We start from the raw sequence: 12551 nt of genomic DNA, 5'->3' as shown, positions 1-12551 counted from the left end.
GAAATCTTAACAGAAACATAAATGATAAGGTGCTAGGATTAGGGTTTCTACTCAATATATGTCCGACAGTGATGTAAAACTGGATTATTCTTGAATCAGGCGCAGATGTTTTCGTATCTCAACAGAAACATGAATGGTAAGGTGCTAGGGTTAGGGTTTCTACCCATTATATGTCCGACAGTGATGTAAAAGTGGGTTATTCCCGATACAGACGCTGATGTTATGAAATCTCAACAGAAACATAAATGATAAGGTGCTAGGGTTAAGGTTTCTACACAATATATGTCCGACAGTGATGTAAAACTGGATTATCCTTGAATCAGGCGCAGATGTACCAAAATCTCAACAGAAACATGAATCATGAGGTGCTAGGGTTAGGGTTTCTACCAGATGCATGTCCGACAGTGATGTAAAACTGGATTTTTCTGGAATCAGACACAGCTGTTGCGGTATCTCAAAAGAACCCTCAGAAGAATCGTAAGGTTCTAAGGTTAGTGTTCCTTCCCAATATATGTCTAATTGTGATATAAAACTGGGTCATTCCTGATACAGACGCAGGTGTTACTGTATCTCAAGGTGCTAGGGTTACCCAATACATGCTGAAAAGTGACAAGAAACTGCTTTCTTAGCCACACAGACCCTACTTATTAATTTCTGTCTTTATGGTACTGCAATTATGCCAAAGTAGAGTGAGAGAAGCTTGGGTGCACAGGTGGCCCACTTGTCATGGTTGATGGAACTTGATGTGCAGTTAGTGCCAGGATGTCCTGGTCATGGGTTGAAATCCAGAATACGACCCTTCGTATCAGCACCACAATACCTCATGTGGTTGCATAAATTTGTGTCTCCCTTACAAATCACACTGCCACATGTCCATCTGTTCAGCTTTAGGTCACTATTCTCCAAACCAGTGATCAGAATGGATCCTCACATAACCAATCGACACAACTCTGCAGTGTTGAAGCATTTTAGACCATTAGGCCAACTTTTCTCTCAAACAGCCAAACAGCATAAAACATCCACACTATGGTGACGGAAACACAACTAGTATCACATGTATTTCAATACTTTATTCTATTGCAGAAATCCATTTTTTAATACTATATATAAATCAGTAGTGAAAACAAAAAACTTCTGAATAACATATTTGTGAAACTTAAAGATGGTGTCAGTCATCTTCAACTTGCTGAATATGAAAATTATTAACATTTGGTCATGACAATATTAGTGCTGGAATCAAGAGCGCAGCGTCCAGTTCATGACTTCATTAAAGCGGATATCTGAAACCACAAAAAAACAAAACTGAACGAGTTAAATGTATAATTTAAACATACAGATTATTATTTTATTCTTCTTATCTATAAGGCTACAATATTTGCCAAAGATAGGTGAATGAATTTGGTAATGATAGCCCATAGGCTGGTTAAAAATAGTGCTACAACAGTGTAGCTCACCTGGACATGTAGTCAACACTTTATAATGACAAAAGAGACAACCACTATACAGAGACTATCATTGCTACCCTGCATATATATATTTTTTATATTTTCCATATAAATACTGAGGACTAAAAACACTAAAATATCTGAACAAATCATGCTGTCATCTTGAGGAGAAACACACACGGCACAAATTCAGCTCCCTCAGTCTGGCAAATTTAGAGAAGTTTACATTGCCAAATATGCATTTTGATAGAATTTAAAAGCATGGTCAAAGCAAGGTCAAAATTATGAATTATGAAAAAACAGAAATATTTTTTGAATCCCATAACATACACAAATATGCATTTTGATAGAATTTAAAAGCATGGTTAAAGCAAGGTCAAAATTGATTGTTTTACCGTGTCAGGTGGTTTGACAATCTGCATCGAGGCGAGGGTCATTTCAACTTTATTTGCAGAAATTATTAAACTTTATTCAAGGAAAAGAGATACAAATCATGTTTATGTATGGAAATAGTTATTGGAACAGTTATTTAGGACGAAATGCGAAGTTTTATTGTCAAATGCTGGGCTGGCTATCGGACGCCGGTTGACATCGCCAGTGGAAAAAAATGTGAGATCTTCGACTCCGTGTATAAGACGACCCCCCTTCTTAGCCCCCTTATTTTAGGTACGAAAAACTCGCCTTATACACAGCGATATACGGTATGAAAAATCAGAAATATTTTTTTACTCCCAAATTTCATTAGAACTTGTACAAAACTGACTGAATAATGGCAATAAGAAGTTTCAGCTACCAGTGTAGTTTAAGTGCAAAGATCATACTGGAATTTGGATTTGAACGTCTTGAACAAATTCTGATGTGATCAACAAATGCGAAGTTTCAGCTTCAGTGGTCCAGTAGTTTCTGAGGAGGTGCTCACAACAGATAACTCATCATTGTAGATTGACATGCAGACGATATCTCGAACCTGGACATTAAAATACTGTAAAATTTGCATTTAATCTCAAACCTCAAATGAAATATTTCAAATATTTTACATTCACACATTTCTCTGCCTATTGATACAACAATTAGTGAAAGCACACTTTCAAGATTTATTATCTGGCATTATGCTTAGCAACTGCTACCCTTTTGATCATTCCAACCCGATAAGTACATAGAAAGTTGCACGATCAAAAACATAAGTACAAATATTTGAAGGCAAGTGTTTTAAGAAGCACATAGTATTTCAAATAAAAATATGACTAAACTTAATCAAATAGATTGCAAACATATGTCCAAAGTCTAGATGTATACAATGAACACTCTTCATGACCATCTGTGCATCCTTACAACAGGACTAACTTGCATAAATTGCATATACCAGAATCATGGAAAATAACAATCTAGAAAACTAGAAAATTATTTTACAGAATTTGTATATAAACAGTTGCTTAAGTGATCTGACTAAGCCTGTAAAAGGCGCTAGAATCTTTTATGATAAATTAATATCAAATGAAAATAATCTTAAAGTTTGTAATAAATGGCAACCAATTTTTCACTGTGATTTTAATTGGAAAACGATATTTACTGTTTATAGATATAAACTGAAGGATGTAAAACTTTTAGATTTTCAATACAGATTTCTACATGGAATTATCTACACAAATAAGGAACTATTAACAATGAATCTTGTAGACAACTGTGTTTGTAACTTTTGTAATGCTGTCAATGAGGACGTCAGCCATGTCTTTTGGGAATGTAATGAAACTAAACAATTTTGGAATGATCTCGAACTTTGCCTTAACAATTATCTTCCACAAAAAATTAAATTGACAAAATATCTTATTTGGTTTGGTTCTAACTACTCTAATACTTTATTCAATCATATAGTTTTATTGGGAAAAAGGCATATTCATGTAAGTGGAATTAAAGGAACCAAATCGAAATTAGATATACTTTTAAAATTGTTTAAAAACATATATTCAATCGAGAAATTTATTGCTATAAAAAAGGATGACAAAAGTAACTTTAACAAAAAATGGTTACCTTTATTCTCAGCATTTGATTCATAGCTCTCTGTTGATACATGATATGTTTGAGTCTGACTGTGTGTTGCAACCATTTTGGTTTGAAATAGGACAATGTTTGTTTTCAACCCTTTTATATTCTAAAGAGTGTATTGTGCCATTCTATGCAATCCGAAATATGTTTTTGACGGAATACTGTATTAATCTACAACTCTGGGAACAATAAAAACATTTATAAAAATAAAAAACTTGCATAAATTCAGAGCAGAATTGTTGATATGCTTAAAAATGTGTTGTTGTTTTTTTTTGGGGGGGGGGGGGGGGGGGAAGAAAGGAGAAGTATTTAAATTTATGTGACCCATATATTTTACCTGAAGTTTAACCCAATCTGTGGTATCATGAAGGGTGTTTTAGCAAGGGATGACTGTATTTATGTTTATCTTCCAACATTACAAAAAGAACCAACATCAGATATTTCAAATCCTTATCTTGAACAAATATACAGTTTGGAATCCCAATAAAATTCACATTTCTAGAACTGATTTGCCGCTCTGATAAATGGTACTTATGTGGCTGTTTTCTCAAAGTCATTTTTATTATAACACTTAGATAAATTCATAACATTTAATACACTCCTGTGTCACCATTTACAGTGTTGATATTTTGTCCAATTCATTCATCACTCCAATTTACCGGTATATGCATAAAACCAAAAGGACTAAACGAAAATGCATTAAATGTAGATAAGGGGGCACATGTGAAGAACAAAAGTAACAGCAGTTACAAAAATCATACTATGCCCCAAAGTACAATGTAATATAATTTAGCATCATTGACAAATTCAATATGGTTGACATGGCGGCCATATTTAGAATCTGATCCGATTTCAGTGATTGTCTTAGTTTTATTAAACACAGCAGTCCGCCATATATATTTTATCAGCTATATGAAGATAACCTGGAAATAATTCAGTCTGGCCTGGAAAAACCAGTGATATTATCACTGTCATCTTGTTACAATAACAAGCAACTAACCAAGTCACCGAACCTGACCACCCAATCACTTAACTCGTCCCTTATAACAAGGATAGGTTGCAGTGGACCTATTCTAACACAGAATCACCAAGGTGGACTGATTTTTGTGAACATTAATCTAGAGACACCACGGCTGGGATTGTCAGAAAAGTAAAAGTTTTTAACAACTGAAGGTTAATACAAACAAACATTAGCTGACTTCAGCGCTTGGTACCTGAACATAACACATCTACAGACTGAATTTGGTTAAAATATATCAACAAAAGTGTGTTGGTATATTTGTAGCCATGTTATTTTCGACCACCTTAAAAGAAGATAAATTTGAAAGTGACCATTGAACATGACATGTCTTTACACACATGACCATTCTATTTTATGTTGTAATTTACATTTCATGTCCATTATTCATGTGTTCAATAATTTTCAGATGACTTTGGACCCCACAACCCCTCAATACCTGAAAAGTTCATGGATATCAAACCTGAACTGTGTTCAGATAACAGCAGTTATGTGGGTGATTTCTGACCCGCTGACTTTTCCACATAATTTTTTTAACCAGATGTTATTCTTCCACCTTATTTGATTTGCAGATTTCCATGTCAGACAAAGATCAAGCGGTGTCATAGGATTCCTTTTCACTTGATCAGGAGGGATGCTATTGTGTGCCAACTGAAATAAAAAATATGACAAAAATAACAATGATAATCAATGCTACTCCATAGTCATACAGTCATTGGGGCCTTGGTCTATAATTCAGGGTCTTACCACCTGCACAAGGCGCAACGAAGTGAACTAAGCAGGTTGCACCACCAAAATATTGGCTGCACTAGTTAAGCATAAATTGAAACACTTTATTTTCAGTTACTTTGAATATTAAATAAATTCAAAGAAAAAAAACCCCTTGAGAATGTGCTCCAGAATTTATTTTGTGTGAATCTGTACATGCCTTTTCATATCATGATATCAAGTAAACAACCTTAAACAGAAGTCTCAAAGTGTCTGTTGTGATTGTAACCTCATGAGTGACTGTTCTAGTGGTAATTGTGAAGAGTCCTGCAAGTTCAATGCATTCAGACCACCTGTGTATTTCACTACTTTCATGAACTTTTGTTTCCTGGATTCGAAAAGACTTGCAGCCAGTTCTAAAAGAATTCAGTTTTCCACTTATGGCTGGAAATGTTACCTGCACTGGGTGCGACCTAACCTCACCTAAAAGTTACCGACACCTGGGCCTAGTTGCACAGAACAATCTTAGTTACAATCAATCTTAGGCGGCTACAATCAATTTTACAATCACCATACAATTGTCCTATGCCACTTTCACAAACCCATCTTAGCACGAATGTAAGACGGCTTATCTAAGATTGAAATCTTCAACAGTGGAAGTACGAATATCTTAAACTCGACTCCTGTCTACAGTTGTCTGCAAACGCGCATAGCTCGCTGCGTATACAATAAGTGGAACTGTTCACGACACACAACACATACCTCCCCCCATCACACCTTGCACTGTTTCAAGAAAGGTGCCAATTATTTGAAGGAAACGATTACTATAATGATGGCATTAATTTTTGTCAGCATTAATACTGTCATGATTTAGGAATTGTTTTCTGTTGCAACTAGAGAAATACCTACTCATGATTTTTTATCAAAATTATTGAAATACGAATAAATATGTTATTTAGTGACACAATCATTATGAAAATTAAAAGAAATAATACTAAAAATATTTCCTAATAACATAACACAGGTGAGCTTTTTGTAAAATCCGAAATATATCCTTCATGCTTTCATTTCGCTGCTATAACAAAGGATGTTATGACTACCTTTTCAAAACACAGAAACACACAGGTTTTCAAGAATGAATGGATGAGAAATAATGATAATGAATAATGTTTCGAGAAAGTAGTTGTCTAATATATATTCACTTGGTATTAATTATATTGATAATTATTTTCCAAAGGTGTGAAGTTTACTTTTGCTATTTCAAATGTCTCATCATGTGTTTTTGCTTGTTTAATGAATACTTTTCTTTTCTTTTTAATTCAGATATTAAATTCGCTCGTCCCCTGCCAAATAGATTTTAGATTTAAACATGTATGATTTTGCACTTCAACTTATATTCATATGTAGATTAATTTAATGATAAACTAAAGACAAAATAACTGACACAAATGTGACCCAAAAGAAATACAGGGGCAGCAACATTATACACTGGGCAAGGTAGATTCTATGCTACATGCTTATACAAACGGAAACCACAGAGGCAGAATATTTATGTGAATAAATGCGTATACCGCATTCGACGTAATAAGCGCCCCGATCTAATAAGCGCCCATGGGGCTATTTGCTAATATATTGGCTAGTGAACAATCCCAATCAGCACCCCTTCCGATTGATGAATGTACACAAGACTTATTTATTTGTGTAAAATACGAACTCATGTGTTATATCACCCTTAATTATGGGCAATTAAATTCTTGAAAAATATATCTGTCGTATGTAAACATTTCAGGCTGTTAGCATAAACCACAAAATTTACGATCTTTCAACTCAAAATAATATTCTAATAAGCGCCCCCTATTTCTAATTTTGAGAGCGCCCTGGGCGCTTATTATGTTGAATACGGTATGAATTGGACTTGATCACATGTGTCTAATGGTACTCTCTCTGATTGGGTGCTGCCTAACTTTCTTCTTTCTAACATGTCAGTCACTGGATACAATAGATCATATTTGAAGATATTGATGAATTTCAAAACAATTGTCATACACACTGGTATACCATAATGACATTATAGATGGAAATAAAACCCTTCTACGGAAATTTAATATCATCTAACAGTTCTGGAATAGCTAAATATGCAAACAAAAGAATCGACATGTTTTTACAGACGACTTACTGTACAATAACTTAAATGTCTGAGTAGTGGAAGAAAACAACATTTTAAACATATCTGCCATGTTCGTCATGCTCAAAATCAGATAAAAATTTTGAATGCATTTCTGGTGACTTTATTCCTGGGACCACACAAAAAATGACAGCTTCATAACAATTGTAGGTTATTTAAGAAATGTAAAAATAAAACATCACTGGATTAAAGGATTACATTAAGGTTAAAGTTCATAAATGCGCAAGTTATTGAAATACACAAAACAGAACCTCGTGCAATATTGTCACCATATATTGAATTACATGAGCAGTCTGTGCCTAAAAATGATGGGTCAACTAGTCCGAACAGGGTTTTAGTGTTGTCATATTGACTATTATTAATTGGACTTACTACATCGAGCACAATATTACTAGACTTGCGTTTCAAATTTGGGGTCTTTTCAGGAAGAATTGCTCAAGCAAAACATGTTACAGTGGTGCCTCGTTTATACGGACACTTGCATCATGTCAGTATATGTTGACAGTATAAAGAATTAGTACATGCATTATACTATACTTTAAAGTAACAGACAACAGGCTATCGCTTGCTACTTCAATTCTGAAATGAAAAGACGTTGATACTTCATTGTGTATCAAGTGCAGAGTCTGGTGAGTCCCATTATCAAGTAAAGAGTTAGAATATAACATAGCAGTTGCCTTAATAGTCTATACAGAGCTCCAGAAAAGTTGCGTATCTGCGTGAAATAGGCATCAGAAATGCAGAAATACACAGTAAAATATAATCCAAGCGTATCAAATACGCAACGAACATTACAGATACACTACAAAAATAAAACTTGTGCGTATCATCAAAATATTGCGAAGTAACCCTGCGTATTCGATTAGCAAATCAGCAACTTATTTTGAAATTATAAACGGGCATTCCGTCAACCTTGCCAAACTCCACGATGACAGTTACATCATGATCATTTGCCATCACACTTTCTTGTGGAAGTATCGTGGTATTTTTGAGTCCTATAAAGCTCTCGAACCCACACGACACCAGTTTGCAGGGACTAAATGAATAGTGTTTTTAAATATTTAACTTAAATACCCACATGTGTAAAAACTAGTGGGTAACAGAAATTTGAATACCCAGATAGAATTACTGATACCCAATGATTTTAAAATGCATGGGTAAAATACCCACAACACCAAAAGCTTATCAGGAGCTCTGTCTATAGCAATTTGTTATCTGCAAATATAATAAAAAATATTTATTTAATTGGTTAGGAATTCCACAGAGAGTAGATAAGTACGTAAAACATAATTTTCACAGTATGATTAGAGAAACAAGACAATATATTTAAGATAAGAAATTAAATTTGTCCCCAGTTTTAAGAGGCTTGGGTAAACCCTGTAGTGACCAGGCTCCATGGTCTAGTGCACAACATTTACAATGTAGGTCTAAACTAAACAGGTAGGCACCTTGCACAAACATAACTTGAGAAAGACAGAGACGAGTTCAACAAAAAATACCACAACAAAGTAGTGCACATTTAGTTCTGTCGTGAGGAACATACTGATTTTACAACCAAAGTTGACACTTTCTAGCAAACTTTTTACAAACATACATAACCTGAAGATACCGTATTAATTGTGTTATGACAAGCATGTGCAGATAGTTGTACGAATCTTGGTTTGTCTCTTACAAACTGATACAAACAGTCTGTATTCATAATAATCGATAAAAATAGCACATTATAATACTAGGGTATAAGATTATTTAAAAAATTGAACTTTTATCTTTCTTTGTTTGTTGTTTAATGCTGTACTAAGCAATATTCGTGCTTTGACAGCTGCCTGTAAACAATGAAATCTGGACCTGACAATCCAGTAATTGACATCATGAGCATCAATCCATCCAAAAGGGATACGATGACATGCATTAACAAAGTCTGTGAGCCTGACCCCTCAATCGCGTTAGTCGCCTCTTATGACAAGGATAGTCACCTCTTAAAGCAAGAATGGTTTGCTGAAGACCTATTCTGACCCTGATCTTCACTGGTAACTTGGTAAGTTTGTATAACTAAACATGTGGCACTTGCTGCCAAGACAATGAATGACAAGAACTACAGTAACAATATTCCCTCTATTTGGGTACAACACAAATTGACTAAAACACTGAGAAATATGCACATTTGCTCTTAGTCCTTATTAAAGTGTGCTGGTACTGTACAGACAAATCTTATTTTGGAATGTATCAGAAATAACAGGAAAATGACAAGGACTAATGCAGGCCAGTAGACAAAATGAAAAGGAAAATATACAATATATAAAACACTGCCAAACAGATCACTATTTAAAAACTACACTATGTTGTTTTTGTGTGTACAATGACATTATAATTGGGAATTCAATTATACTTACAAAAACAGGATGTTGCCAGCAGTGCACACTACTGTTCATGATAAGGTATTCTCAGTTCTGTCCATTGCTCATAGACAGATGTAGTGTCTGCTACTGTCAACAAAAACATTCAAACATTACACCCTACACTAAACTGTATGAGTTAAATGGAGATACATTCATCAATAAAATGGTATTTTGTCTTCAGACATTCAGTTACCAGCGGATTACAGTTAGTTAGATGCTGTAGGCCTAGTCATAATCTTATAACAACACAATTATTCAGGTATAAATGGATAAATTTGAGTTTGTTGACAGAAGTTGCAAAGAAACAATACAGATGTAGACCAGTGTAATTAACTAACAGTTAGGGAATGTTGATCATGACTTGTTATAAAGTCTATCAGCCTCTCTGCTATCAACAAACATTTACAAAACAATCACTTTCACCAGCCCTTTGAGAATACCAGGGTCACGTGATGGTGTTTTGGAGCATTTTCAGTTGTTTGGGACTTCAGAGCTTGAATAAATTTTCTGCCTCAGATGCATACTGCTGAAATGTAAACGAAATACGATATATATATATTATGTAAGCAGTAATAACTAGTAATTACTACCAGTTGGACAAATAGAAACGAGCGAGTATGAAAAGGAACGTGACCCAATCGTCTTTGGACGCAAGTGATTCACCTTAAAACATGGGCGCTTGATACCAATACAATATACGATAGGTAGTAGGCCATACCTTAGCGGTAAATCACTCTTTCTTTTAGAATAAACGGCATTTATGATGCGTGACTTTGCTTGTGCACGTCAACGTTGTTTCTAGGGACGCAAAGAATGCAAGGCTACCTGAAGAAAACATACACGACATTACGTTCCCATTTGTGGAAATGGCAGGAATATTGAAGAGTATTTATTGTTGTGAAAACACCCACGTTTGTTGTGCTCTATTTAGAGAACTAACTAGCCTAAACTAGGCCTAAGTTGAGTGGAACAGATGACGTGACCTTACACAAAATGGTGGTGGATGATGATGCATGACGAGGTCATGTGACCAGCTGGTGATGTAATGATCAATGGTTACCGTATAATTTTCTTCATGATAATGTAGATTCTATTTGTAATTATTTAACAACCACAGTATATTTCAAGTGCTACTTCTACATCTAGAAAGATAGCTGGTTACAGGCTGAAGTTGCTCTGCGGTAATCTTTTCATTTTTCTGTTGAGACAGCCCGGCTTGCATATCGTCTATGTAGACTCGTTGACCAATGAAAATCAAAGACATGCTCCTTTGCCGTTAGCTAGTAGTAGCAGTAAATGTTAGTCTCCAGAGACGAAGTGACCGTCTTTGTACCTACTAGTAACAGCTCACAGTTGCTAACAAATTTGTGCTAGAAGTAGGTCATATTTCCTGGATCGGTGACGCTGATCACTGTGTCGGATTAACGAGACTTTTAATGAGTGATTTCAGTAATTCGTTGCAAATTAGGTGTTGGAGTCAGAGTGCGAGACTGTCGGATTGAGGGGCTAAATAGCATTGATTAAATCGGTTCCTATCATTAGTGTCGGATAAAGCTGTTTGTTGGATTAACGAGTGTCGGATTAATGAGATTTGACTGTACTTAACAAGAGCCAAGAATATCACTTTGTTGTTTTTGTAAGACAAAAAAAAAGAACTCTAAACATAACATCACACTTTTGCAAGATGTCGGAGATAAGTGATTGTGAGCAATTCCGAGAAGGATCCAGGCCAAGCTCAGGGAGGATAACTGGATCAATTTATCTAATCTGACACGCAAAAAGAAGTGGACAGTACACACAATGCAGAAGCATCTTGCTACGGATTAATGATTCTGTTTCTTGATGTGTATCTCTTTCCATGTCTTGCTATATCAAATATGCAGATAATTAGAAGTCTGCTGCAAGATACCAGGGCCCGACTGTACTTTCAGTATCATTCAGTATTATAAATATTTCTTTTATTGTCGTTCGTTATATAACTTGCATGAATAATTGAACATGATGTTGACAAATTATGAAAGATGATTATCAAGGCAAATTTTATCATGAGCAAAAATATGGTAGATCTACATATTCTTGAAACACCAAATACATAATTAAGAAATAAAATTAGGACAATGACTGTTTCAAATGAGACGCAACAAGCATACTCAACGAGTTATCAACATGCAGAATGTGCAAACATATTTTGAATGAAATATGCCTTACTGTACTTCACTTTGCACATGATTTGGACTGAATCAATTCCAGTATGTTAATACAAATATAAATTAGTGTACGGCTACAAATTCCTTGGCGATTTATGAGATCGGACGGGCAAAATTAGCTAAATTAGTATGCCTGATTGCCGCGGGTGGACGGCGACACGTGGGCACAGCACGTGGGCTACAGTAAATCTGTAGACATGGTGAAATGAGATTAACAATGAGATTGAGGATACTATTATGCGATTTAATAAATCAAAACTAAAAACAGTTAGGCAACAATAAGAAGAGCATCATAGTGCATAGCCAAACAATATGTATAAAACGCCTTACGCTTGGACTGACGGAGCGCTGCTGGACGAGAAAGGAGAGGTGAAGGTCATGCCCAAGCGGCCCGGATTTGTTTCGAATGATGTTTTTTTTATATTGGCAACTCTTGAAAGAATACGTAACAGTTCATTCCAACTTTACAAAATTTAATTGTATATGAATACATGTTGATGTTTTTTATGTAGTATTTCTAAACTGTAGCGATGGAATTGCACGTCGATG

At 35.1% G+C, this 12551-nt stretch overlaps 1 long non-coding RNA gene across 5 annotated transcripts; it reads right to left on the bottom strand.

Moving 5' to 3' along the window:
• Positions 1-1055: 1055 nt before the first annotated feature.
• LOC124110974 lies at positions 1056-12474 on the bottom strand. 5 transcript variants are annotated; one of them, XR_007219336.1, is made up of 6 exons: positions 12333-12474; positions 10514-10620; positions 10236-10321; positions 9790-9882; positions 4970-5157; positions 1056-1280 (listed from the first exon to the last, which is right to left on the bottom strand). It is a non-coding gene; the product is annotated as an uncharacterized LOC124110974 (long non-coding RNA). The 5 variants fall into 5 exon arrangements; XR_007219339.1 differs by having other exon boundaries at positions 5063-5157; positions 10236-10318; positions 12333-12438; XR_007219338.1 differs by lacking the exon at positions 10514-10620 and having other exon boundaries at positions 5063-5157; positions 10236-10318; positions 12333-12467.
• Between the last annotated feature and the right edge of the window lie 77 nt (positions 12475-12551).

This window comes from Haliotis rufescens, unplaced genomic scaffold (genome assembly GCF_023055435.1).
Source record: "Haliotis rufescens isolate VD_foot unplaced genomic scaffold, xgHalRufe1.0.p SCAF_8, whole genome shotgun sequence".
In the NCBI taxonomy this organism is placed as follows: Eukaryota; Metazoa; Mollusca; class Gastropoda; order Lepetellida; family Haliotidae; genus Haliotis; species Haliotis rufescens.
Note: the sequence above shows the minus strand (reverse complement) of the source record. Positions and strands in the feature narration are given on the sequence as shown.